At 37.1% G+C, this 26,754-nt stretch overlaps 1 pseudogene across 1 annotated transcript in view; it reads left to right on the top strand.

Moving 5' to 3' along the window:
- Positions 1–26,754, top strand: part of LOC149807902 (proto-oncogene tyrosine-protein kinase Src-like) — a 180,501-nt pseudogene that overhangs the window by 97,287 nt on the left and 56,460 nt on the right. The gene's annotated exons all lie outside the window — the stretch shown is intronic.

Here is a 26,754-nt window from a genome sequence, read left to right as displayed (position 1 = left end):
CTTCTCCGAAAGCAGAATTTGTTAAAAGATGATAGATATATCCTAGTATAATGGCTTTCAGATTTTGTACAAATGATGCAGATCTCTCTTAAGATATGGTAGCTATTACTGAAAAAGCAGCAGGGAGGGCGATCAGACCTTGAGAATCGACGGACTAAAAAACATCACCAGAAAAATATCACCCGGAGAAAGATTTTATTTATCGAATAAAAGCTTCCTGAGATAGTTACGTCGTTATTGATCCTCAATCACTTAGCAACCCCTTGTTCGAAGAATTAGCTGCGTATTAATTACGTTCAATGATTTTTTTTTTTGTTTTTTGGGGTTATTCTCGTCGACAGATTATACTGAGAAGCCCTCCCTGCTGCTGTCGTATTTAAATGAAATTTATAGGATTATTCTGTCAAAATAAAACAGAATAGAATAAAATATCTAATTAATTTTTAATTTCAAGGTACAAAATGAAAATAAAATAACATGGATGTTGGAGAATCACTTAGCGCGAAATTAGCACGAGAAAGATTAAAGGCAATAGAAGAATATCTACCTGTGCAAAAAGAAGTAAAAAAGAAAATACAAGCGATTAAAAGAATGAAGGAAGGGTTTGCCGAGACGACACAAGAATTATTCAAACCAGTAACCAAAGCGACCGAAAAGGCGTTCATAGGTGATATAAAAGATCCTGAGGCGGCGAAAGAGGCGGCGAAGGAAGGTATTTTACCTTTGTTGAAAAGAATCGAAAAAACCACCGTTAAGATCCGTACCGTTGACAAATTTAAGAATGATAGCTCAGCAAGAATAAAAACGATGCCAAATGTTAATTTACTTGCTAGATTCGCCTTTACCTCATTTGATGATCGAAAAAATATTTTAAAACCTGAATATGCTAATAGCGTTACTGGTCGCGAACAATGGTATAAGTGGCTCTATTATATATATCGTAACATCAACAAAATTGATCCTGGATATTATGATTATATTAACACAATAAAAGATTTAGGAAAGGCACCTCGATCTGCAGCGCAACCTCAACCTGTAAAGGTACCTATGCCGGACGAAATATTTACCGATGATGCTCTTCAAGAAATCAAAGATAAAGATAAATTGATTGAGATAGCTAAAAAATACAAAGAGAGCGATAAATATGTAAAACCTGAATACGTTAAAAGTATCACACAGGCTGATTGGCCTCTCATATTATATTTTGCTTCCAAGAGAGCAGCGACGGATCCAAATGATCCGGATTACTTAGAATTTATTAATGAATTACGATCTAAACCTATGCAAGTAAAATTATCTAAATTTGGTCCATGGATGTTTAAACCCGAAGCTATTAGGTTTTTAAAAGATCGTAAAAGAATCACTGAGCTCGCTGCTCATGACTACGATGAGAGAGATAAATATCTGGCGCAGGGCTATATTGATCAAGTAAAAGAATCTGAGTGGACTCCTGCGTTATATTTTACTTTCTATGAAGATAAAAAATATAATCTGAATGATCCGGATTATAAAAAATTTGTTAAGGAGGTAGAAGAAGAAAAATCGCGCCCAGAGGAGGAGGAAGAAATACCGGTACAACAATCTGTAGATGTTGCAGCGGATCAGTCAACGTTGCATGGTGTGAATCCCACAAATTTTTTCCTTTCTAATACCCTTAAACAACTCGCAACCGATATGTATCGTATCGCTGCATTCGGATACGACAACAAAGATAAATTTTTGAAAAAATCGCATCTTAGCACAGTCACAGTAAAGATGATTGGATTCCTGCGGTATTTTTTGCTCAAAAGAATGCTAGGATTGATCTCACCGATGAAGAATATATCTCTTTTAGAAAAGAGATATACAGATACAGACAACCCTCAATACGACCAGAATCACCAGAGGAGGAATTTCAAGATGCACCTGAATCACAAAAAACAGGTAAAGGATATACCATCTGTCCCGATAGTGTCATTAATGATGTATCTCGGCTGTAGGTTCTTGTTGGCGGAAAACGAGCTGGAAATAATTCACGCGAAATAATAAACAAGGCGGCGGATATCTGTCGAAGGTTATTTCAAGGAAAAGTTATCGATGTATCTATCTATCACGATCTCGTTGATGAACTCGTAGATGATTATCGCAGTGATTGAATAATCAGATTATAAATAAAGATGATCGTTCATAAAAGCCATCAGAGAGAGACACAGGCTCGTATTATGAATTCGAGGTTACGTGTGTACAAACTTAAATATGGATTGGGGATAGGCGATTCAATAATTAAATTTTTCACTCGAATAGCTCCCAAGGTTGGTCCGCTAGCCAAGCAATTATCGTCGAATGCAATAGGTGTTGTTCGCTATAAAGTCATAGGTACCATTGGTGATGTTGCTGGTAAAGCATATGACGCTATTAAAGATAGAATATTACGATTGGTAAGGGGAAAACCGAAACCCAAAGATAGATTGCCCATCACGGCTGGGATGCCCGGCGACGTCAGCAAGATTATAAACGACGCAGCTAATAAAAAACTAGCGTCGTTGGCGTTAGAACAAATGCAACAACCACAACAAGCGTTAGAACAAATACAACAACCACAACAATTTAGTACCAGTGCATTCGGAGGACGTCTTCGTTTTAGACGATGAAGATATTTTATAAAAGACATGTTCTCGCGCGCATCTAATGAAGCATTCAAATTAGATGAACCAATAGAGAGAGACGACTCAGTGCGAGATTATCAGTATTACTCGTATGATGCGATAACACCAAATAGCCCTAGTAGAATAGAAATACAAGTACAAGATACAACAAGATATTTTCTCCCGTGTGAGGCATTCGTTGAGGTTGTTGGTAGGATTGTGTTAAACGATGATACTAATTACGCCGCGGCTGTCAAAGTTGGATTGGTCAACAACGGTATTATGGCGCTGTTCAAGAGCGCAGCATATATGATCGATGGTAGAGAGATCGAATCAATTAACGACAGCGTTGATGTAGCAACCACGATCATAGGTTTAGCGAGATACTCAGATGATTTCACCAGATCGGCTGGTCCTAGCATGATGTTCACTAAAGATAATTCAGACGCCACTGATCCTAATCCACTTGAAATTAGAGTACCGAGGGTAGGTCCCAACGTAGGTGACGCAAACGTTGCTAACATAGAACCTTTGGTGGCTAAATCTAATGATACATACAATCTTGGATTTGCCGCTCGTGTAGCCATGTTGAAGGGTAATAATAAAAAATTTTCATGCGCTATCCCGCTGCCACATATCTTTGGTTTTTGTAGAGATTTTAGAAAGGTCATATTCGGAGCTAAACACGCGGTTGTTTTTTATCGAAAAGGCGATAGTAACGATGCTATTTGGAGAGGAGCGGGTGACCCTGCTAAGGTTGTATTAGAAAAACTAACACTGTGGATGCCTTCGATTACGCCATCGATAGAAGAAGAAAGAAATTTGTTATCGTTCATGAATCAAGGTGGTAAATTTCTCATGTCATGGCTGACGACGTACACAGATAGCATCCAGAATAACATCAAAGGTAATTTTACTTGGCACATAGCTTCTCAACAAGGTGTATCTGCACCAAGACATATCTTTATTGCTCTTCAACGAGCTGATCGAGTAGGTAATCAAGAACGAACCCATATGATCTTTGATCATTTTAATACCAGCGATGTATCACTGAGGGTAAATGGACATCAAGAGCCAATTGAAGAGATTCAGCTAAGTTACGGAGAAGGATTAGTGGCACGTGGTTATCATCGCCTCTGGAGTTACATGGGCCGAGATCAAAATATTGATACTGGATTACAAATATCTCAGTTAGATTTTCAAAATTACTATCCGATATATTATTTTTCACTGGAACACATGGATCTGATAAAACAATCTGTCGTTGATATTCATTTCAAGGCCAGAGTCGGTCCACTCAGTCTAGCTGTTTCCAATGATGTTACTCAATACAGAGCCGTCGCTGTCATACTCAGCGATAGAACAATGATTCTCGAGGGTATTGAAGGCAAAATGAGAATCATCGATGCCCCTGTAGAAAAAATGTGATTTAGATTCAATATAGATTTATAAATGCCGTATGATCACGTTAGTGTGACTCTGACTCAGAGTTAGATGAAGAAACTGCAATCAGAATTAGCGAGAAAATGTGGGACTAAATTGACGTTAAAACACGATCAGATTCTTGGTGGTCCAAATAAATTATCCCTGACAAAAGACAACAACAACATTTCAATAAAGCTAAATTATCCAATACCGGAACACAGGTTACACTATCCCCGGCTGCGTTAAAGGATATGGTCAAAGTGGGTGGATTTTTCCCATTATTAGCTGCAATACCAGGATTAATCGCTGCTGCTGCTTCAGCTATAGCAAAGGCTGTTGGATTAGGTGCAGTTGGAGCAGCCACTAAGGAGGTGTTAAATGGGTGTCGAAAAAAATCACCGGTGGGAGATACAGAAAAAAAAGGACGGGGACTCCGATTACCGGGGACTCCTCCGTGGTATTACGGAAGAGGACCAATTCTACCAGGAACACCCGCGGCGTGGAGAAGATAACACCGATGTCAAATTACGATCTAATTAATGCTGCAAAAAAACAAAAAATAAAATTCTTCAGAGGTGTGTTCATGCGAGATCAATTACCACCCCTTCCGAATAAACATGAGACGGGAATCATAAATCTCGATAACAACGCCGGACCAGGTACTCATTGGGTAGCGTACGCTATTAATCCGCATGAGGTTATTTATGCTGACTCATACGGATTAGCCCCGCCTGTGGAATTCTTGAAATATGTGAATCAAATAGACGTTCCAACGTGGTATTCTACGCTACCAATACAAACACTAGATGATCCCCCGATATGCGGTGATGAAGCAATAAATATTCTATCGGCGATATCCAAATCAAAAAAATCGTATCATAAGGCTGTTCATGAATACACATCAAGTAAATTAAATCAACGACAATAATATAATGGTCGACATCTACGGTAGATCTCTGTTAACGAGAACAATAAGAAAGATACTAGAGCGAGAAAAATTTGATGTGGGAGATTTATCAAAATACGCAACAAAGGATGACGTTAACAATATTCTATCACTGGCTGAAGCTGATCCTAGTGAGGTTGCTGTCTTTCAGGATGGTTATGGAAAAATAAAGACCAGCAACGTGAAGATAGGTGATATAATCAAACGAGACGAATATAACGTTCACGTTGTCGATTTTAATGCCGTCAAAGAAGATACAAGAAAAAATACAAATGCCGTTGAGAGAAATCACGGATATATCGAGATTATATCCGCTCAGATGATTCAAAGGACCAGCGTGGATGATATTGATAAAATAAATAAAAAACTCGCTGTGATTAATACATCTGTTGATGGTAAAATTGATTTTAACAAGATCCCATCAGCAATGAAAGATTTATTTATCAATCTAACTCCTACCATTGCATCAGGAGTATTAAAATGGACAAATACATTAAATACAATCAAATACACAGCACCTGTCACTGGTGCGTATAGAATAAATCATTTTTCCTCGGATAGATTTAGAATCACCTGTGAAAAATACAAATGGCGACATCACTCAGATAGATTCCTCGGTACGTTAAATATTTTATTGGATAAAAATATCGAAGAGGTAATTAAATTTGAGTTCGCTGACGTTAACAAACTAATGCCACCAGAGACGTCCATATGGTGGTTTATAGAATTCCTCGCTGAGATTCCTTCTTCATTTAGTTTTTGATGATAAATTATATGGAATACAGATATAATCAAGCTCGTGCATGGCAGATGTCGCTGAAGAGCATCATCGACGTCTATCAGGTAAAAATAAAAAAATACCAGCGCAGACTGGTTATTATTGATGTTGCTGTTTATTCTGTCTCTGCGGTTATTACCGGCACTGGAATAATCCTGTCTGCGTTAACGGTGACAGCGCCATTTGTCATCACAATAATTGTTTCAACAACAACCGCGCTTGCCGGTGTATTCGGTATTATAAAAAAAAAAAGTATCCTCATGTACCAACACAAAATTAATCTCGTACAAAGACAAACTAAATATAGTAACAGCGGCATATTCTAAATTATCCTTGTTGTTGTCGGAGAGTCTTAACGATGGCGCCATTTCCGACGCAGAATTCGCGCTGATATCTAGGATTTACAATCAAACGATTAAAGATATTAATATAAATAATGGCAGAGCTACTGCAGCAGATCGCGACGAACACAACGGTGATAAAAACGACGATGATATCGGCTAGTTCAACTAAGCCCGAATTCAGCATCGTTTTTCCTACTCCTATCTCCATCGACGAGATAGCATTAGCTCAGTTACGTGTTTATTATAGCTGGCCAAATATTAGATCGAAATCATTCGGTGGATTATATTCAAATAATTCCTTAGTTTTCGCTTATAAAAACAAACCTGATGGCACTCCTGATTGGATCGTGGTTGGATTATCAGCGGTTAGTTATCAGATCGATCAGATTAATGATGAGCTCATACACAGAATAAAGAATATAACAGGATCCGATCCTGGAATAAAAATAACCGTACACGAACCAACATCAAAATCAATCATTGAAATTAGCTCAAATTATCAGGTGGATATCTACGCGAGTTCAATAAGAACCGTATTAGGTTGGCCCGAGATCAAACCACCAACACCACCGATACCACCAGAGCCCAAGATGGAAAATTTTAATATATCTGATAAATCAAGTCACGGAATGAATCTCAGTTTTATGGAAAAATTAAGATTTTTAGAGAAAATATTTGGATTACCCCTTTTTCTTCCCCAGCAAGGATATATTTTCCGAGGAAGAGATGACATGATGTGGACTATACGTATTTTCCGAGATTACACTGGGAATATCGATGAAATTTCTATTGAATTTGATGAAATTGTCAATTGGTTCAGAGAATTCAACGAAGAACATGAGAGACAATTACAAACACTGCGGAAATTTTTCGATGAATGTATCTTTGATTCAGCGGCCTCATGGGAAAAAATTCGTGATCAAATACAGAAGTTAAATTATATATCAAATATGATGAAAAATATAAATAAAATACTGATCGAAGAGTTATATGCACCTACCAGAGATTATATGAGGAATAAATTTATCGATGCATATTCACTGAGGCAAGAACCTGGCAAAATTGTTGATTACAAATTTCCAGGATATCGTGTGGACGAAATGAAAAAGTCTCTCACTGATACCATTGATGAATTATTTCCTAAATTACACGCAGCATGGAGAAAAAAATTGCTGCTGCAACCACCATCTATTCTCAAGCGCGACAATGCCAAGGGTGATGGCACCGGCAGGTATCTCTCACCGGAGATAGTTAATATAACAACAACCATCGCGGTCAATCTCAATTGTGATATCGTCGAGAATAGTTACATCGCTGATGCATCCGTCTCTGATCAGGCGAAACAAGGATTCGTTTTGTATTCGTTTTCACCTAAAGATCCATCTGGATTCTTGCTGGTACAAGAGCCGATCAATCCTGTTTATCTTAGATGCCATAATAGATTATTACAGCACGTAAATTTCTCTCTGACTGATCAATCTGGTCATTTGTTAGATACGCGCGGAGAAACACTGAGCATAAATTTATTAATAAAATCATAAAAAATAAAAAATATCTTTCATCTGTAGATATTTTTTCATCTATAGATTTTTATTTTTTTCAGTGAAATTTGACTGTTTTGGTCGTTTTTTTTGACTGTTTTGGTCGGGGTTTTTTTGACTGTTTTGGTCGTTTTTTTTGATTATTTTACCCCGGATGAATTACCCAACCCAGTTAATTCTCTAAATGGTTTCAATTAGAGATGATACAAGAATCATCAAAATCGACCAAAATCAACAAAAAACAAACAGAATTAACTCAAAAAACAAACAAAAAACGAACAAAATAATCGAAAATTAATGGTTTTTCCTGACTTTTGTATCATCTCTAATTGAAACCATTTAGAGAATCGGGCATCTTACCCAACTAAACCGATGAATGAAAATGATCAAAACAGTCAAAAAACACCCAAAATGGTCGATTTTTCACCCAAAACAGTCAAATTTCACTGAATTTCACTAAAAATAACAGAAAAAAAATATATACAGAAAATAAAATATTCTACAGAATAAATAATTTTTCATCTGTAATATATATTATAATTTGATAGAAATCCTCGTTCAGAATAATCATCATGATCAATATCAGTCACTTTATCCGGAATCTTATCACGAATCGATTCATCTGGAATCACTTTATCGCTAATCGATTCATCCGGAATCACTTTATCGAGAATCGATGGCTCGGGATTACTTTCCATCAACCTCCTCAATTGTCTCGCGCGTGTATCTATCATTTCTTTTGATTCGTATTCATCAGATAACGATGATCGAATCTTTTCAACGACACGCGCCAACGGAGCAAAATCCACTAAATTAGCCCCATCAATGTTGATGAGTGATTTATACATCGCTGATTGTGTTTTTTTTATGAGTCTGTATTCTGACGATAATGTGTATCTACCCTCGTGTTTGTTTTGTAATATTGTATCAAAATCGACGATGATTCTATCAGATTCCAAATCGCCTGATAATTGTATTTTTTTATTTTTAACGCCTCAATCAATTTTACTATCTCATTAATATTTTCCTGATTCATATTCATAAATAATTTATTTATCTAATATGAGCGGAAAGTAACTAAATTTGATCCATGATCCAGATTTGTATGAGAAGGATGATTTAGTTATTCCCTCTGCAACAAAACATACTGAGGCTGAATTAATACCAAAATGTTTCGCAGCCAGACCTATGGATTGAAAATATCTCTCCTCGTTAGTTTTTGTGTCGATTGATTTTACTGCCTTGGAAATTCTTCGTCCACCTGCACCGCCTTCTATGGAATTTTCTCTCTGGGTAATTGCCTGCAGATTTTCTATAGAGTTATTTAATTTATCTCCATCAATATGGTCAACTACCAGACCATCCGTGATTGGACCGTGAAAACACTCAAATATAAATCTATGATTAAGATAATGTATTTTTCCGACACCAAATCTGAGATATCCAACATTAGTAATGCTACCAACCTCATTTTTTGTTTTGACATGTCTGACTGTACCATCAGCAGATGCTTTGTAGTTATTAATGATTGGATGCTTCACGAATATATCGGTCATTATATAATATCCATTTGTCTAATAGATAATTTGTCTGAGAATCTACTCAAATAATCCTCCTCGCACCTGATAGCGATATTACTATTGGGTGATTTTTTATCGTAATGTCTTTTTAGCTCTCTGTATCTTTTACCGCCACATTCCAAACATATTCTAGTCTTTCCTCGTATTCCAATGTTGCATCTGATGCATCTCGTAGGACCAACCCCACCGCGTTTCATGTAAGCTAAATGTATTCCGCAATATTCTTTCCTGCACGGTCTATCACAGCAGGTAAACGAACCAACCATTAACCATTCACAATTATTCATCGTTATTATTATTTAGATATTTGTCTAAAATATAACAAAATGATATTTGATCTCGATGAAATAGAGTATGTTATTCCTGAGCTAAATCAAGCTAAGAAAGAATTTTACGATGACGGCGCTGCTCATGTGTGGTCAACGTGGAAAGCGGCTGATATCGATAACACGATGAACGATACAAGAGCTAAAGAAATAATTAATTTACTCAGTGATAAATACATATTCAGAATAAAATTTATCGTGAATAACGAGAACGATATTTGGATTACCCGTGATAAGCGCGATCCTGTGATTAATGGAAAAAAATCTGTAACGGTGAGTAATAATTCTAAACCAGGATTACTCACAAGGATAGATAAAGCGTATTATGTACGAGCATATACTGTAACGGCTGTTGTTTATGGAATTTGCAAGATAAATAAACCCTCCGTTGAAAATCTTGCCAAAATGAAAATGTCAGTAAAAATTAATTGTGTAGCCGAGTGAGTTATAGAACATTTTGCTAATATAAAACGTGGAAACGGACTAACTGATCTAAGAAAAGAAAAAATAAATAATTGGTCAGAATCTGTTGCTGATGGTGCATCAATAAACGACGTTGCTGCATTATCGGCGAAATTACAATTTCCTATCACGGTGAAAACGATATCAGGTGAAATATTATACTCGTCAGCGTATAAATCTAAGGGTGTTCCTATCGAGATAATTGATCATAATTCACATGCTTGGAGGAGCGCAGTAACAGTTTTTCCTCGACAACGTAACATTAAATTTTATTCTGAAAATATATTTGATGTTATTCACGAGATAAGTAAATTAGATCCTGTATCTGTTTGGTTATTTTCCAGCGATGATAGATACGATCAGTTTGTCAGGCCCAACGGGGATATGTATCGAAGTGAAAAATTACATGATTCTATGACTGAAATAGCGAAAAAATATTCAGTAAATGAAGAATTACTGGTTAATTGCTTTACAATTCCGTCTGTTGTTTCTCATGCGGCACGAGAGAAAAATTCATGGAAGCCAACCAGAAAAGATTTCCTTAAAGATATTCAAGATAGCTGCGTTGAATACGGTCATGGTGGGTTATGGAGTACCGAATACGGTTTTATCGATATGATTTCGTTCGACATGATAGCATGGTATCCCGGTAGTTTTCTCGGAATGGGGCAATGTAACGAATATTTCACTCAGTTTGGTCATCCTTGTGATGAAATGACTCGAGTATCGATTAATGGTCCGTTACCTGATTTTCCCCTAACAGGATTCGCTAAAGTCACATCGTTCGAATTCGCCGCACGATTACATAAAATATCTTATGTTTGGTTTGGAAGACATTTATCAGAACGGAGATGGACCCCGATAGTGTTATTAAGATATATGCTAGATTCTGCTATGTTAACGTCGTTGACGGTCAGTGAAGCGATTATTTCGTATAAGAAACAATTTGATGTTTGGTACCCACCGAACACGATGACGCAAAGGATTTAGGTAGGAAAATTATTGGGAAATTCACTCAGGGTGGCGCATACGACCATCAACGACGTAATTGTAGATTGATTATGGATGAGGCTGAATTAGACTTTATAATTGCTGATACCGCTGATAAAGGAATATTTTGCACACGAGAGGATGTTTATATCGCTGATGGAACTAAATTAGGTACCGTTGTTAATTATCTTAATGGAGAATCACCACAGTACGTTCATTTAAGATCGTCGATGTTGGCATATGCGAGTATAAATCTTTTGTCGATGATAAATAAATTTCCTGATGCCGCGGTTAGAGTAGCTACAGATTCATTCTATATTGATAAAAAATACCTACCAGAGTTAGAAAAACTAACCGGAGATGGATCATGGGGTACTTGGCGTGTAAAAGATGAACATATTTTATGGTATTGTGAAGACGCCGATGTATCTGATGAGGAAAAATATCACTCAGATAGTATATCAGAAACATCCATCGCACCATCTGTACATGATCCCACTGCGAGACATAAAATAATATATATAAATGGACCTGGTGGATCGGGAAAAACAACAAGAATGATATAATTATTCAAGAACTACAATATGATCGTGTTAACGCCGACGCATCGATTAGCGCGGGAAATGAAACAGCGAGGAGTAAATTCGTGTACATATCACAGTTATTTCAAGTATAACAGCGGCACGTGGAATCCGTCCAGGATGGGAGAAAAATACATAAATTAAAAAAATCATATGGGATGAAATTTGCACAGTATTCGCTGGTACATTAAAAATGTTCTTAGAGTGGTTATCGACGAAAAATACCGCAGTGATAATGTGCGGCGATCACGGTCAACCTAATCCTATTGATGGAGAATCTCCTCATGAGTGGCTGAAAGATTTTGTTGATTATTATGAAGAGGTTCATACCGATTATAGATCTCTCGACGGCAGATTGAGTGAATTAAAAAAATTAATTCGATTAAAATCAAATAAAATTCAATGTGATGTAATGAGACAGGTAATTCAAGAAACATCGATGAAAGATTTCTTATCGATGTGGACGCCGAGTGATTTGATAGTTGCCAGTATAAAGATAATCAGAGATGTTCTTCAGCAGAAACTATTCAAGATACATCAAGAAAAATTCCCTCTGATGCCTGTTCCGTTATGTTATAGACCAATCGATACAAGATCACAAAATATCGACGTCGATATACCAGGGCAGGGTAAAAAAAATTTAGTGTTGAATGATATTGTCGTTGTTGATATTAATTTCGTTAATGATATGATAAATGCAGAAAAATCGCCGTGGACATTGGGATATGCCATGACGATACATTCTTCGCAGGGATTAACTATCTCTGATTGTTGTGTTTGGATCGTAGATGATAACATCGGATGGTCAAATTTGGTATATTTAGCCGTATCTAGAGTGAGAAAAATATCTCAGCTAGGCAGAATAGTCTTAGATGGATCTATTATTAATGACGAAACAAATGAATTTGTGATTTAAAAAAAATTATTCGGTTATAAACAAACTGATAAGAAGAATAATCACGAATTCGATCTGGATGTAGAATTTATTTTATCGCTTAAAGAAAAACAAAATAATCATTGTAGCGGCTGTAATTGTATTATGGCCTGGACGTATCAAAGAAACGATTCAAGACAATTTACCGTAGATAGAATAAACAACAATCTAGGGCATAACAGAAAAAGATGTCACTTTGGTTTGTTTAGAATGTAATAGACGCGGTGTGGATTATCTAAGTGACTGAGGCGGTAATTGAGTATCATTAGGAACTACCTGTAATTCTTCTCGCGTGAAGCCTCGCTGAGGGGTGAAAACGTCAAGTTTGTATATTGCTGGGCTACCTGATGATCTCGTTACAGATGCTATTTTGTGTTTTGTTACACTCCAAGTAGGATCTGTTGCTCTTTTTCTGCCACCCTCAGCCTCACCGTGTTTATATAAATACCTGACTAAAACATCACCTAGTACCGGTCGAATTGAAAAATCTTTCCTGATTATCGGTATAAAATTTTTTTGTATAGCTACTGCTGGTTTCATCTTTATCGCTCTTGTTATTTCGTTCTTTATCGCTGAGATAACACTCGGTAGCCTAATGATCCAGTCGCTAGATCGTTTATCCTGAATGAATTCTCTCGCATACTGATATCCAAATAATTTTTCAGCGAGTGTTTTGTTAAATCGTTCAGCAATAGCTTGATCGTTATGAATATTTACTTTTCCGCGTCGTATCGCTACATTTTTCTTGTTCATTAGCTGAATAACCGCACCAAGGAATTCTCGTCCGGGATCAACCTGAAGTAATCTCGGCCACGTTAATGGACCTCGCTGATATATTTTTTCAAATGCGCTAGCTACCTCAGTCGCTGTTTTCTTTGCTAATGGTTCAGCTTCTTTGTATCTGCTAGCGATATCCACAACGGTTAATACGTATTTGTATGTTTTATCGTTAACGGTATCGTGCGGTAGAAACATTATATCAGCCTGATGAACCTCATTTGGAATACTAACATCAATGTGAGCATACTCGATTTGTTTGGGCGGCGGTAGATAAATCTGCCATATAGCTTGTTTAGATAACCACGCAGCAGCTACTGACGGTTTTACTTTAGCAGCCTTCGCTAGTTTCTTAATCGCTGATTTACCTCTCCAAAATCCAACAGGAGAATAATAAATTTCTTCCATATAATACTAACCGGCGCCGAAAACTAATTTACTTTTCATTGCGGCCTTTATCGCCCAGCTAGCTAATCTTTCTTTGAGAGTTTTATCTTTTATTGAATCTGTCGCATGAATTAAATTTACATCAGCTAGATGCTGTTGTTGTAGATCCTTACTTCGATATGCGAGATCGTGAATATAACATGCCTGATCGATTGCATTTACAGGATCCTCGCCGGGATTAGGTTGATTTTGATCATTCAATCCGAGATTGAGTCGTGTTCGTGGCCCACAGTAACTGTATCCGGGTAAATGTTTTTCTCCTGGATATTTGGACCAGAAGAATCCGGGTAGCGATGATAATCTTGATGTAATGTCAGCCCCGATTCTTCTTCTTTTTTTTTATTAATTTCATTTTGATTGGTTTTTCACCAGATGATGTGAATCTAAATTTCTTTGTGTTACATATTTCGCATTTACCAGTAACGGCTGATCTATTATTCTTTGTAACGACAGCAACTACATCCACGGTTGGAGTTCGTTTTCTACATCGCACACAATATAAATCCATAGTATAATTATATCATGAATGTAATTGATTTTTCAGCTACAAAAAAAATCTGCACCTGTGAAACATCATGCCGCGTTACCTAATTCGATCAGAATGATTATAATAGGACCATCAGGGTCAGGGAAAACACAGCTATTGTTGAATCTGATTATGAGATGGTTGAAATGGGACAAATTATATTTAGTTGCACCATCTGTAGATGATCAACGATGTTATTAGGTACTCAAGGAATTTAATGAAAATGCGGCGTTGTTGAATAGCGGCGAGAATATAATTGATTTTATCACTGATGTGGAAGAAGCACCATCAATAGATGTTTTAGATGGTTCGTTAAATAATCTTGTCGTTTATGATGATGTCATGCTAGATAAACAAACTAATCCTGCTAGAATATTCTCTCATGGATGACATAAAAACACCGATGTTGTTTATGTGACTCAGAGATATACTCAGATTCCAAAGGTGATCAGAGATAATTGTAACATGTTGGCGATTTTCAACGGTGTGGATACACACACGCTAAGAAATATTCATCAGACTTGGTGTAGCGGCGATATGGATATAATAAATTCAAGAATTTCTTTGGAAGAGCTCAATCTACACCGTATGGATTTGTCACTGTAAATTTATGTGATCCTAGAACAAGATATCGAGTTGGACTAGACAGAATCTTTTGACAGAATAATCTTCTAAATTTCATTTAAATACGACAGCAGCAGGGAGGGCGTCTCAGTATAATTTGTCGACGAGAATAACCCCAAAAAAACCAAAAAAAAAATCATGAACGTAATTAATACGCAGCTAATTCTTCGAACAAGGGGTTGACTAAAGATTGCGGATCAATAACGACGTAACTATCTCAGGAAGCTTTTATTCGATGAATAAAATCTTTCTCCGGGTGATATTTTTTTGGTGATGTTTTTTAGTCCGTCGATTCTCAAGGTCTGTTCGCCCTCCCTGCTGCTCTGAAAAAGAAAAAGTCTTTTACTTTTTAGGTGATTTTATTTCACAGGCAGCATCATAGCATGAAGTTCCTTCAGTCTTATGCAAATAATGTTGATACACCATCAAATATGGCCATCATTACCAAAATTAAGTCTTTAAACAACTCATTAGAATTTGACAAGATTTGACAAAGCTTTCTGGCATTAAGAGATATCAATTTTGTACAAATGTAGCAGCTTTTCGTACAAATATACTTTTTAATGACTTCTCCAAAACCATTCTACAGATACTTTTCAAATATGACAGGATGCAACCTGGCATGAAGGCTTTCAACTGTGCAAAAATAATGCTGATCGATGAACAATAATATCAATTGTTAATACATTTTTTTAAAATGACCTTTTCTAAGAAATTTATTAAGGGCTGTTCCACTAAAACATATATCCCACCGGGATGGAACATCAAAAAACTTATGTAGGAGGTTGGGTTTCAAACTGTTTTGATTCTGACAGTGGAAGTTTGGTTAGGAAAATAACTTCTGTTGTGGGTTATGTTAACAAAATGAGAAATAGCTAGTGGGGTTGTCAGAAAAAAACAAATAAAAATTTAAAATTTCATCTACCCCACTCCTAGTGGTCTAACTGACATGACTAACACATTGTGTCAGAAATTATGCCAGTGAACACAAGAACACCAAATTTGTAGAAATTTACATACTTTTAAAGCAGTGATACACATTCTGCAAATTACACTAATGTCATGGATATAAAAAGGTGCACATTATGCAATTTTTATTCAACTTTTAACTTTAAAAGTGCATGTCAGGATGTAATTCCCGCTGCCAGTAGTGGTCTCACAGTGCTTGATGCAATATCCAGTTTCAGGAAGGCAAATGGTAACTAAAATAGCTGGATACTTCGGTTTGACACGAATGGCTGTTAAACTAAATTTGATTGGTTCATTTGGCCCTGAAACAAGCATTTTATGGAAGTTTGAACCTTACTTTCAACATGGAAGTTTTCAAATGAGTGTTTCAAATAATGGCCACACAGGAAACCAAAATTGCTGAATCATGACAGGGTTTGTCGGCAAATGCTGGCTGGTGATAACTACGATGACAATGAATTTAATGTATATCATTCTGTTGAACATTGGGAAAATGTCACTGGAAATAACAGTGTGTGATTTTGAGCCTAAAATTGATGCTGAGTGTGAGTCCAATTTAAGTCTTGGATGGACAGGATGCCAGTTAGGCCTAACCTACTATACAGCATTATTTCAAAACTACCAATCCTAAATACAGGCAATTTAAAAATTCAGTGCAGTTTTAGTTTCTTTTCTCCAGACATTCTGTACTGAAAGATTTTGTGCCAATTTAAGACGAACATTCAGTTAAACTGAATAAATCAGGATTTAACAAATTAAAAGGAGTATACTCAAGATACCCATGTCTGAACAAGTAGACTATGGGAATGTTGGACTTAAAACCTTGATACATCATTGTGGAAGAGAATAAATCAGGCATAAGAGGCAGCAAAGCACTGATTCAGAGGAGTGAAACTTTGGCAGAGTTCATGTTGGTGAAAACTTTTCTTTTTGGATCATAGATATCCAAGAGAGAATACCTATGGGGCCATGCCTGTCAGATGTTGAAAATTGCACAACCATAAAGAACAGTAAACTGTTCAAGCTAGTTATGCATATGCCTTTTCAGACAGCAGACAATGAAAGGAGTTCTTGGCACAGAACAATATTCATACACAGAGGAGGTGGATCATATTAAATTCAGAAACAATCAACAGATTAATACTCATAGGGATCATCAGAGAATCCCCATGCAACATAATTAAGTGTGTTTAGATCTCTAGTTGGCAGAACCACTATGGCAACAAAAGAATGCCGAGACTAATAACTTTCATATCATGCAGATGTATTACCGAATGAAGTTCATGCACACTATATGCAAAAATTAAATGACATTAAACATAAGGAACTGATGATCTGTGTAAACTCAAAGCAAGATGGATAAAATTTGTCCTGTTTATGTTTGGTTATTCTAATGTATATTTTGAGCATGGTGATATTTCTGCAGCAGCAGGGAGGTTGAACAGACCACTTGCTTAGAAGTCCATTTACAAAAAAAATAAATCTTCCTACAAAAATGAAAATACAAGGTCAATGACGTCAAACCAAAGCCTCTAATCAAACCGAGAGTTCTCTAATTGGGTTAATTTATCCTTGTTCCTTGTGATTTTGTGTTTTGTTTACCTTTTGGACACTCATGTTTGGTCGCAACCACCCTGCTGCTGTTTGGATAAAGAATTTGAATAAAGAATTATGATAGTTTCTTAATCCTGAATGTGAATCAGAAAATTAATTTTTAAAAAATTATAGATGAAGCAAAAGAAAATTGTGTACATGAAATGATATGACGAGTCCAAAATTATTCTAAATCAGAGTTAGATAGAGCTAATTGACTTATAAAGATACTGAGAAATCTAAAAATAATGAAAAACTAATATCTTTTTTAACCAAATATTTTATCAAGACCTATATGATATCTTGATCGAGGATCATGTAAATTGATCGTGATAAATCTGTGTGGGGTAGATTGTGCTTTTGAAAAGAAGCTTTTAAACTTAATCATGTCCATATCCCCTGAACACCAAGTTTGATGAATATTTCACAGAGTATGTATATCAACTCCATTAAACTAAAATATTAGTTATCTCTGATCACTTTAGTTATTTGTGTATATCGCTGAGTAACATAAATCACGTCTTTGTTTTTGTGTCTGCCTTGAGAAAATATCCGAGCTGGATTTGATTGTTTGTCCAGCATTACATCATCATATGCTATGAGATTATTAATAAATCAATCGAGGTCATCTACAGATGGGGCTTCATCAGTATCAGTCATAAAATCAATAATACCATTATCATCCTCGTACAACAATTTCGCATATTCATTAAAATCTTTAAGCACATCGTAGCATTGCTAATCATTTATGGATGGTGCTACTAAATATAATCTATCCCACTTGAGCCATCTCATTATAAGATTAAGCACTAATTGTGTTTTACCTGATCCGGATGGACCTATTATTATCATTCTGATGGAATTCGGTAATGCTGAAATATTTTTACTGGTTCTTGTTTACGTGTTGCTGAAAAATCAGTGACATCCATGTTGTACAAATATAATAAATAGTATGGATTTATATTGTATGGGTGTGTGTGTGTGAGGCCTGGGCCTGACATCCTGCTTGCCAAAGGAAAGTGAAGCACCTCTCACAGCCTCTCCTTTCCAGGCGTAGTGATTGCCACGTGACCACTGTCTGGTTCTGCTGGGCAGGAGGTTACTTGCATATAGCCTCTCCTCCACTACCGTGTCCACAGCAGCACCTTCACACAGGGCCCCATGTTTACACAGAGCCTGCTGTGTGGCATGACCAAGTGCCTGGTGGTATAACTGGGTGGGCAGACTGGGCTTGTTAGCCTTGGTAGGCAGCCAGTCTAAGAGAAGGAAAACTCTGACTCCAAACCCAGGCAGATGGAGCTCGTTAACCTTGTCAGTCAGTTTGTCTAGGAGAAGGAAACTCTGATTTCAAACCCACCAAGTCTCAGCCATTGGATGATGGCTCCGTTGCCTTGTGGATATCTTCAGGAGAAGAAAAGGCTACGGGAGTAAACCCAGACAGAAAACCCAGAATGAAGCCCCTAAGGCAGCTGGGTGTCAACTGCGACTTCCTTCCGTCAGCTCCTGCATCCGAACTGGTGCCAATTGTGATGCTCAGCATTCCTTTGGACCCCAGCAGCAAGGACGAGAGGGGGATCCTGACGTCTGGGAAGACCAGGATCTCCATACTCCACGCCAAGGCTTGAGCCCTGGAGAGGTCACTCCAGTCTCGCTACTGAGTGAGGAAACAACACGGAGCTGGCAGTTTATGGGTTATAAGTCCCACCCGATTGGCTTAGGGAAGGTGTGCCACAGGTCAGCTTCGATGGTGGGAGGGATCATCGTGTGCCATTGGCCAACTACCGCCCGCCTCAAACTGGGTAGCCTCCATCAGTAAGGTGTTGACCCGCCATTGTCTGCCTGTTCCAGTGGGTGTCTGAGTTAATTGTGTTGCTCAGCATGACAAGCAGACGGAAATTCCACACCAGACAAAAGAAACAAGAAACCAATAAAGAAGACTTCAGCTCTTTGATTTGCAAGCTGAAACGTGTGCACCATGTGCACAGGCATCTGACAACCTGAGGGAGGTGGATGACATCAGGAAGATGGCCATCATTGATAGAAAACTCACCAGACTAAATATAGCATAACTGCCCTCCAGGAAACCAGGCTCGCCTCTAGTGGCTCCCTCAGAGTGGAAAACTACACCTTCTGAAAGGGTTGAGAACATGCAGATCCCTGCCAGTACGGAGTGGGCTTTGCCATCAGAAACAACCTCCTGGCTTTGGTTGAGCCTCCCACAGGGGGCACTGAGTGTCTTTTGTCGTCCGCCTCAACACTGCTGCAGGTCCTGTCAACATCCTCAGTGTTTACGCCCCCACCCTCACGTCTTCAAAAGACACAAAGGATGTTTTATGAACAGATCAAAGGATACCCTAAATATGAACCAATGGAGCTGTGCAACTACCATGACCTGTGCATCACAAACACTTTCTTCAAGTGTAAGCCACAACACAAAGTGTCATGGAAACACCCCAAGTCTCATTGCTGGCACCAGCTCGATTTGGTCATCACCAGGTGCTCTGCCCTTAAAAGCATCCTCTCCACCAGAACCTATCACAGTACAGACTGCAACTCCGACCATGCCCTCGTGAGCAGCTGGGTGCACCAACAGCTTTTTTCATGCAGATATGAAGGGAACAGTCCTGTATGATGGATCCTACGCAGACTCCTTCCCAGTCAACAGCGGCGTGAAGCAGGGCTGCGTGCCAAAGACTGGGAGCCCGTTTTGCTGATGCCTGCAAGCAGTTTGGGCTCACCATCAGCCTGGAAAAGAAAAAAAGTCAGCATGCAAGGTACCACCATTGCCCCATTCCATCAAAATTAACGGTGTCACCCTGGAAACTGTCAACAACTTGACTTACCTGGGGTCAACCATCAGCAATACTCTCTCGATTGATGTTGAGCTGGACAGGAGGCTTGGAAAGGCAAACACCATCATGGCACAACTAATGAAGAGGGTGTGGGGAAACAACGCGCTGACAGAGCACACCAAGATCCAAGTCTACCAGGCCTGCGTTCTCAGCATCTTTCTACATGGAAGTGAGACCTGGATCACCTACATGAGGCAAGAGTGCCGGCTCAACTCCTTCCACGTACGATACCTAAAATGCATCTTGAAAATCAGCTGGGAAGGCAGCGTCCCAAACAATAAGATCCTGCGACATGCAAGTATGCAAGTACCACCATCATGCAATCCCTGCTGAGCAAACACCGCCTTTGATGGCAGGGACACGTCCAACGCATGGAGGATGGGAAGCTGCCAAAGGACATCCTATATGGACAGCTGGCCACTGGCGCCAGAGAGTCAGCCAACCTCACTCCATTTCAAGGATGCGTGCAAGAGGGACATGAAGGCCTGCAACATTTCACCCAATGGCTGGGAAGTGCTGGCCGTGGACAGAGGCACCTGGAGACTGCCGTTAAACAAAGGCATAGCAGTTGTTGATGCAAGGAGAGGCCAGTTGGCGGCAGAGAAACGTGAGAGAAAGAAGAGCGTGGCAGCAACCCCAGTAACTCAGACTTCCCAGTATGCTTGCACCAACTGCACCAGAGACTGTCACTCATGCATAGGCCTGCACAGCCACAGCAGACGATGCCAACACCCCAGACACGACACTCCAAGGGCGCTATTCGCTTGGTCTCTCGAGACTGAGCCGCCAGTGATGATGATGATATTGTGCTCGATGCAGAGCATCCTACCCCACAAGAGGATTAACAACAATAATAACAAAAAATAAAAAGTGTGCACTTACAGGTAAATGTGTAAAATATGGTACAACAAAATATAAATTTATATACGGACACAAAGTGTCTGGTGGTGATATCGCTGCTTCATTAGGAAAATTACCAGGAGCTCCATGGGCTAAATACACAGGAGATAAACATCTTCTAGGATATAATTATTGTGGTCCTGGAATCATACTTGATATTTGATGTGACGAATGAGATCAGCCAAGACCTGGAGAGTATCCAATAAATGTAATTGATCAAGCATGTCACGTTCATGATGTAGCATATAAAAATAAAGATTTACAACAACAACATATTGCAGATGTGAAGTGAATTCACTCAATAAATTCCATAAAAAATAAATCTCTCAGAGAAAAACTTGCTAGCTTCCTAGTAAAATCGTTGATGAAAGGTAAACTAGTATTAGGTGCCGGTAATTAATCAACCAATTATTATTAGAATGGAATCTATTTATTATAGCCCTAGAGGATATTGGAGGGGCAGAGCAGAGATTAGTAAACTTGCTGATGCAGCAAATGTCACATATTCTGTTGTTGCAAAATGGTTAGGACAACAGGCAATATGGCAAATTATTTGCCACCACCTAAATGAATTCAGCATGCAAATTTTGATGTTGGCGCTCCCAATGAAGTTCATCAAGCAGATATTTTGTTTTTACCACACGATACTGTTAAAATTGGTAGACAATCACATACATACAAATACACGTTAACTGTCATTGTTGTTGCAAGTAGGTATAAAGAAAGAGAACCACTATGAACTAAAACAGCAGCTGAACTTGTATCTGCGTTTGAATGAATTTATCAGCGAGGACCCTTGCGATGGCCACAGTTGCTACAGGTTGATCCTGGCAAGGAATCTCCTGGTGCAGTATCATCTCTGGTAAAAAAGTATAACATCAAAATCAGATGAGGACATACTGCAATTCATCTTGATCAGGCAATTGTTGAACGATTTAATTGAACACTTGCTGAGAGATTGTTTCGATATCAGTATGTGAAAGAAATAATTCAGAAAGACACGAGATCTCGTGAATGGGTTGCAAGACTACCAAGTGTGGTAGCTGCATTAAATAATGAAATTACTCATGCAATTTCTATGAAAATACCAATTCGATCACAAAAAACATATACCAGTACAACAACATGACTTTTCAAAACAACCAGTACTAGGTAATGTGACTAAGATATTTGGTGAACTTGAAGGTGGGAAAAAAGAGCAGCTGGTCCTTTTTGGAGTGTGAAGACACATAAAATTTCCAGTGTGATAAGATCCACGAGTAGACCTGTAATCTACAGAGTAGATTCAGCTGCTCCTCAACGTGGATTTGTATGTGAACAATTACAAGTAATTGCTGAGGATACAAACTTACCACCTCATTCACTTTTGTAAACTAGCACCTCAACGTTGATTACATTCAAGACAGGTTAGCATCACATTTTCGTGTGTGTGACCAAAATTACTATTAATTTTGTCTACGGTAAATTGTCTTGGATTATTATTTGAATACTTCCATAACATTACTGCGTTACAGCTTGCACAATGATTATTTTGCTGTTGTTTCAGCATCATGATGAATTCAACATTGAGATCAAAGTCGTGTTTATTTCTTTTTTCAAAGTTTATAACTAATTTTTTTCTTACTGCATCATTATCAATAACATTATCGCTATTACCAGCAGTTTCTGTAAAGTCTATAATAACCCTCCGCACTGAGATATTCTTCTGACTTGAGACACTGTGAGATAAACTAAATTTGACCATTCGATACGATCATCAACAATCCAGATATTGGTATCAGAAATAGTTAATCCTTGTGAAGAATGAATCGTTATAGCATATCCTAGAGTCCATGGAGTTTTGTCCATCATCAATGCGCTCTCAACAACACTGAGTGGAACTAAAAGAATATAATTTAGTACAAAATTTTGTTTCTCTGACGATCCTGGTATATCAACTTCAATATTTTGTCGTCGCATATCTGCTGGTCGATAACACAATGGTACAGGTAGATTAGAAAATGATTTTATGTAACATAAATAATTGTTGTTGAAGTGTATCATGAACTATCTTTCTATTTGCAAGTATCAAATCATTTGGTCTCCGTAAATTCCAAAAATTATTAATAGGAGTTTCTGAAATTATTTTACACATTATTTCACACTGAATTTTATTTGTTTTGTAGTCTGATTAATTTCTTAAACTCTTAATTCTGGATCAAGCGCTCTGTGATCGTCAGTTATCGCCTCATAATAATCCACAAACTTTTTTAGCCATTTCTGTGAAGACAATCCAGCAAAAGGTGGCAGTTGACCATGATCGCCGCACATTATTACAGCAGTATTATTTGTCAACAACCAATGAAGAAATATTTTTAATGTTTCTAGTGGCACTGTACATATTTCATCCCAGATAATAATCTTTGGAATATATTTTTCACCCATTTGTTCAGGAGTCCGTGTATCTCCCTTCCATCGAAAGAAGCTGTGATAAATGTGATATTCAGTTCCTCGTTCATTCATTTCTCTGGCGAGTCTCTGTGTAGGTGTTAAAACAACCATATCAACATAGTTTGCAGAACTCTGACAAAATAACTCAATCACATGTGTTGTTTTACCAGAACTTCCCGGTCCATAAACAGTCTTATGTCTGGTGACAGGATAATATACTGATGTTGCTGATGATAATTTTGATATTTTATTATTTTTGTAATAAATATTTTTTATTTCAGTGTCGGCTGATTCAGAATAACTAAGCATCTTTTCTTGTTTTATTCTGCATTTGCCCCATGATGCATAAGTGCCTGTATGTAATTGTTCTAACAATCCTGCATATTTTTTGTTGATATAAAATGAATCTGTAGCAACTAACAGCAAGTTCAGAAAATCTGTTTATCATTGCTAATAAATTTATTGAAACATACGCAAGCATTGAAGATCTTAAATGAGTAAACTGTGGTGACTCACCATCAATATAACTCACAATTGTCCCAAATTTAGTTCCATTTGGCAAGAAAACTGTTTCTCAACTTATAAACATATTTCTCTTCGTTGTATCAGTAATTATAAAATCTAGTTCAGCATCATCAATAATTGAGCTTGTACAATGTTGTTTATGATCATATGATCCTCCTTGGGTAAATTTACCAATTCTTTTTCTGCCAAAATGTTTTGCGATTTTATTCACAAAATCAGTTATATCAGGATTTTCATCAACAGAATATTTCTTTTGCTGTGGTAACCAAACTTGTTTTTGCAGACTATATGGTATAATTGCTTCAGTTACTGCTAACAATAATAGTATTTTTACATCAAGCATATACCATAATAATATTGTTGGTGCCCACATTTTTAAAAAAGTGTTTGCTAAACAAGACATAACAAATTGGATGAAGATCTTCTGCAAACTTAAATGACTCAATCCAAGCGAATCCAGTCAGGTCAAAATATGGTAATGGTCCATTTTATCAATACACTCGTCTCGTGTGTTAGATGTCCAAATTGCTCAAAATACTTAGAACACTCTCCCATTCCAAGAAACTTACAGGATAACATGCAACCTTATCAAATGAGGTAACATCCTTATAATCATATTTGGTATTCCATAATCCACTGTGTCTGTATTCGACACAACTCAATATTATATTGATAAAATCAGACCTTGTAGGCTTCCACGAATTTTTCTCTTTAGCAAAATGAGCCATGACTGATGGAATCGTAAAACAATTACTGAGCAACTTTTCATGATTATTGGTATATTTCTGCGCAAGATTTTTCATTTCTTCTTGGAGAGATTCTGTTTGATAAATCTCACCATTTGGTCTTAAAAACTGACCAAACTTATTTTCTTTGATACAGGTACTTCCATCAGGTTTTATTAATTTGTTGTGATTTTCTTCAGAACTCTGAAATAATCATACTGATACCGGATCATTCTCACTTATTTCATTAATGAAATTAAATATATCATGGAAATATTGTTCTGGTCATTGTCTGTGCATGCTCATTATTGGAGCTCCTTTTGATTTATATTTCAGTTCGTACAAAATCTCTCTTATTGTTTTTGCTGTTATTGGGAATTTTAATTTCTTTCCTAATTCAGCAACATCATTTATTGTAGCTCCTTTATCCTTGACTGATTCAGCCATTTATTTTTTTACGTCTTAGATCCGTTAAATTATTTCCACGTACCGTGTTTGTTAAATGTTCCATTACTTGCATGGTTACACAATTTATTTTTGAAAATTTCATTGGTTTGAGATCACTAATGCTGGGTTTATCATTCAGTGGATATATTGCATGAATAACTGGGGGCACAGGATACGAACTTTCATAATATGGTTTGTCAGTACCATTCAACATTCCTGGTTTTGAATTTTTATTTAACATAACAATATTTCCAGTGTGAAAACAGACATGGTCATGTTTGTCATGGATAATCTAAGTATCCTCTAATCCCACAATAAATTTTACTCTGAAAAAATATCTTTGATTATCGAGATAATTATATATATATATATACATACACACACACATATATATATATATATATATATATATATATATATATATATATATATATATATATATATATATGATTCACACAAAGAATAAATGCAAATGGCTCTACAACTCCCTGTAACAAAGCTTGCGTAAACGAATTCTGTTGACTTCACCTGCAAAGTGTATGAAGAGGGAGTTTAGGACCAAAACTGTGCTTGAAGTGTGGTGTTGGGATTAGAGGAGAAATGTAGTTGTGCGTGCAATTTGGTGACAAAAAATACAGAGAGCTGAAAAGATTTTATGATCAAAACAATAACACTGACAAGAATGACAAGGTCATAAAAAATGGTGAAGTTATCTCCCCAGATTTTCAGAAAATTAATTAGACAAATATTATTATATAACATGGAGCAAAGTAAGGGTGTAAAGCATCCTATCATCGAGGATTACGAGGCATCTTGTGATGGTATCATCAGGCACTGTTGACTAAAAAAAAACAGTACGGTTACTAATACTGGTTATTTCAAATTTACTGCTGGGGGAAAGAATTTTGTCATAGGTTTATCTAAAAATGTTTTCACGGGTTAATTGAAGACGGTCTTGTGATGGATCATATTGATTCAGAAAATAATTATTTAATTAATTTACAAGCTGTTACAGAAAGTCAGAATTGCAAATTTGGAAATACTGGGAAAACAATTGCAAAAAGCGTGGTTAAATCTGTAAATACAGAGACTGGCAAAGAAATAGTTTCATTGATAAATGCATCCGGCAAACATTTTGATATTTACCCATGTTTTGTACAGATAGAATATATAAATCTGCATTTTCGAAGAAATATAAACAAAAAAGTAACATTTCAGTATTGTGAAGGGAGATAACTCGGTCAAGCAAAGATCTCTCCAGTAGAGTAATCATGCAGTTGCCCCGCTTGTTACTGTGAATAACTAACGTGAATTATTATTTTTTGTGTCATTCAGTAAATAATATACAATAATTTAAATGTCTATGGGGTAATTGACATAACACAGTTCAAGAAAATGTTTTACTTAC

This window comes from Sinohyriopsis cumingii, chromosome 1 (assembly GCF_028554795.1).
Source record: "Sinohyriopsis cumingii isolate HCF-2022 chromosome 1, ASM2855479v2, whole genome shotgun sequence".
In the NCBI taxonomy this organism is placed as follows: domain Eukaryota; kingdom Metazoa; phylum Mollusca; class Bivalvia; order Unionida; family Unionidae; genus Sinohyriopsis; species Sinohyriopsis cumingii.
The sequence above is the reverse complement of the archived record's forward strand: the minus strand, read 5'-3'. Positions and strand labels throughout refer to the sequence as shown.